A 3,923-nucleotide genomic window follows, 5' to 3' on the forward strand; every position below is an offset into this window, starting at 1 on the left:
CTCTAAAGGTTCAGGATTTCATGGAGCTGGGGCACCCGGACAGGATTTGGGGACTCTGATGGGAAGGCTAGGATGGACTCCATCCAGAAGCAGGACCCAGCTGTCCTGCCAGGCAGATGGCAGCAGGTGACCATTGGCACTAACTACTATACCCCTTGCTCCTCTATCAGCAGCATCGAATGCCCCCTAAGTCCCATGCCGCCTGCCTCTGTCAGTTCGGACAGTGAAGTGTTGCTGTGTGAAGCCCAAAGGGACCTATTTCAAATGAGGAAGAAAAACAAAACCACACGTGACCAGAAAGTAAACAGGTAATGTGAGGTACTCAGCTGGCTTTGTAATGTTCATAATGGGCAAAACCATTCATTCTAAGGAAAGAATCAAAAGATTTCATGGTTTTATTTTCATTTCTTTATTTATGTACTTACTTCAGGAAATCAAAAGTGAGTTCAGTGCTGTCTTCCCTCAACTCTTGGGTCATTTGCTTTAGGAACACGTAAGAGTTTTTAGACTCTTTGCAGGGAGAATAATTCTGCAGTTGAGTTGCATTAAAATTTCCCTAAAAAGGGTCCTTTTCTTTCCTATGCTGTCACTGCTTTCCGAGCCCAGCGGCAGGTTTGGGAGAGGAACTCAAAGCATTTGTGCATCCTTGCCTACCGACCAGCGGCCAGGGTCCCCAGCGCCCCCCTTTCGGTTCCGTTCCCATGAATGGCAGATTCCTCCATCCGGGTCGGATTTCCAATCACCATAGAAACAAACTTGAGGCAGTTTCATTAATCATTTAGAGCACGAGAAGTCTAGGTCAGTCTGATTGCAGCATATAGGGTATCATCTCCCGGCCACATGGGACTCAGTCGATTTGAATTAAAAAAGATTAAGCTGCCCTGGGCTGCCTGGCCCCATCAGTTTAAGTTCTCATGTAACAGTGGTCTCTGGAGCCATATGGATTAGTGAGTGAAGCTATGCATTTATGTGGCAGGATTCAGTGAAACATTAGATGGGTGCAGGTGTCTGAGGGGAAGAGGACAGGGATCACATACAGTTTTTTTTTTTTATACTTGTTGCTGTTCTTTTGAAACTGGAAACAATAACTCAGTTTTATTTCTCCAGTGACAGTTACCACTCTTGCTGACCATGAAATGGTACATTTGTTACCCGAGGTTTATGGTTCACGATGAAACATTCTTCGAGGAGACGGGACAGCCGTGTCCCGTGTCTGCTCCAGGGTGGCGGGTGAGAATGCTGACATTTTATTTTTCTTCCTTTCCTACGGAATGGGAAGAGACGCATCGAATAAATATTGATGACATTTTAGTTTTGCTTGAATCAAGATTTATGAACCTCAGGAAATTGACTTAGAGGTAGCTACAAATCAATGTGACTCTGAAAGAGTTGTGTAGGGATCTCTCCTAAAGAACGAACGCCCCCTTCCAAAGTACCCACCTTATTTATGGGCCTCTTCAGGACTTCAAAGAAGTTCAGTAACTTAGGCCAGACTGTTTTATTGCTTCGTGGAGCTAAGATGTTTCAGGGGGACGATGCAGGTTGCAGTGTATTAGGGAGCCTCTCCTGGGCGGTGGGCAAAAGCTTTCTGCATGTTGAACTGTTGCTCTAAAGCTCTTACACTCTGGCTTCCTATAGAATCACTCCTAAATCTTCTCCTTCAACTCGGCATTGTCTGCAGTCCCATGTGCTAAGCCCAGAATAGAAAGGACTTTTGCACTCTCTTCTCCGCATCCTCCTTTCTTGGGACAACTGCCTTGGACTACCCAGGAGGCAGCTGGGCTAATGGAAACCTACTACATCTAGGGTCCTGAGAGGTGCTTCCACAGGCCTGCTATTCCCAACCTGATGTTTTGTTTCTCTCTTCGTTGTGACAGGGATGGTCTTGAGTGTGTGGCTGAGAATGGCAGAAGGCAGCATCGGGTCCTTCTGCCCTCACTTAGCAGAGGCAGCTCAGGGTGGTGATGAGGCCGGCAGTTGGGAAACCCAGGTTCTCAATCCAGCCGTGCTACCGCCACCTGGCCGTGTCACCCAGGGTGAGTCAGGCTGCCTTCCGGGCCTCTGCTTTATCATCTCTGAGATGAGAAAGGTAACTATCTTCCTTTAGTTCTCTGATTCTAAAATCCTTTGCCATTTGCCAGTACTGGATGGATTCCAAAAGAGGCGAAAATTGGGCCCCTGCCTCCCAGGGCCTGCGATGGGCGGGTAGAGTAGAGGAGGCATGAGCACCAGTCTTTCAGTCCAGCCCGGCAGCCCCTTCCTTCCTCTGAACCCACAGCACTGACAGGCAGGGCTCACAGGGCAGCCCTCAGTGCCACTCTGTCCTGCCTCAATCGCCACCACCTCCAAGGGCGGCAGCGTCACTCTCCAAGCAGCCTGCAGCTCTGTGGGGGCAGGAGTCTGTCTTCAGAATTCAACTCCACCTGGCAGAGGGCTGAGCCCCTAGGAGGCCTTCATTAACAAACACTGGTCAGATTGAGTGACTCGAAATAGTTCAGCCAAAATCATATAAATGCCAGAGTTTGTGCAGAGAGAAAAAAGAACACAGTACATAGGAAACACAGAGGTAAAGTTCCCAGGAGGAATCACCATTGGAGACCCTAAGGAGGCAATATAGCAAACTGATTTAGAATGCAGATGACGATGCTTGGACCGTGGGCGTTACTTGCTAGCTATGACTTTGAGCAAGCCAAGCCTCGGCACAAAGGAAAAGCCTAACTGCTGGAGTCAGATATCCTGGTACTAGTCCCATCTCTGTCACTTGCTACTTGGTGCAAACGTAGTCACGAGACTTTATGTGGAGTCCTCTGATCCCTCCAGGACCCTGCTTCAGGAAGGAAGGACTTGTAGCCATGGCGTGTGCTGCCAGCAGAAAGCCCTCAGCTGCCAGTGTCCTTGGGGATTGCCTTTGCTGAAGAGTGATTGGCCCAAGGTCAGGCCCCCTTCCTGCGGCAGCCTGTGTCCAGTGAGTGACCAGCATAGGGGTCTAAAGGCCCGTCCTTGCGCCAACTTGGAACAACTCCGCAGGGCTATCCCCGCTCCTCATTCCCGGGGGACTCCGCTCAGACCTTTAATGGAACCACATCACAGTTCAGCTTTTCCTTCTGCCCCATCTTGCTTCCATCCCCTCCCTGCTACAGGCATGCAGCCCCTAAAGCACTCTCTGATACACATCCTGCCCACTAATTGCTAATCTCCATCTCAGAGTTTGTTTCCGAGGAAACCTAGACTGTGACATTTCACAGCTTGAGCCACACTTCCTCATCTGCAAAACTGAGGCAATGATAGTGCCGAGCCCACAGGGCTGTGGTGCAGGTTAAGTGAGCTAACCATGTAAAGCATTTAACTCACTGCCTGGCATAAAATATCGTATGGTATAGCTATGTGTCTCTCTAACAAAAACTCCTTGTTTTGAACATGAACTTGACTCAATCTTGAAAAATGAAATATGGATCTATAGAGATGAAACAAAAGGAATGGCAGAGATACTAGTTCTCCCCTAGATAGTCTTCTCTCCTTCTTCAGCAATAATAGAACCTTGATTTTTACCTGGACACACAGCCACCCAGAATGAAAGCCATATTTGCCAGTTTCTTCAGAAGGTAGATATGTCCTTGTGATTAAGTTCTGGCCAATGGAATATATAAAAAGGTAGCATGTACAACTCCCAGAGAGTGTCCTTAAAGATAGAAAGCCTTCCCTCTGTCTTTTCTTCCTGCTTGCTAAAACATGGATGTAATGGCTGGAGCTCCAGCAGCTACCTTGGGCCATAAGGTGACATTGGGAATGGCAACTCAGGCACAGCAGAACAACAAGATGGAGAGTGTCTAAATCACCCATACCATCCCTGAGGTGCCTCCAGACTATTACATGAAATAAATACATTACTGTTGTCCTGGGATTCTATTACTTGTATTGGAATC

The 3,923-nt window shown here is 48.0% G+C and overlaps 1 long non-coding RNA gene across 1 annotated transcript; it reads right to left on the minus strand.

Annotated features, from left to right (window-relative positions):
* Positions 1-390: 390 nt before the first annotated feature.
* Positions 391-2,083, minus strand: LOC140685881 (uncharacterized). The gene is made up of 2 exons (XR_012059327.1): positions 1,441-2,083; positions 391-1,264 (listed from the first exon to the last, which is right to left on the minus strand). It is a non-coding gene; the product is annotated as an uncharacterized lncRNA (long non-coding RNA).
* Positions 2,084-3,923: the final 1,840 nt, after the last annotated feature.

This window comes from Vicugna pacos, chromosome 15 (genome assembly GCF_048564905.1).
Source record: "Vicugna pacos chromosome 15, VicPac4, whole genome shotgun sequence".
Lineage (NCBI taxonomy): Eukaryota > Metazoa > Chordata > Mammalia > Artiodactyla > Camelidae > Vicugna > Vicugna pacos.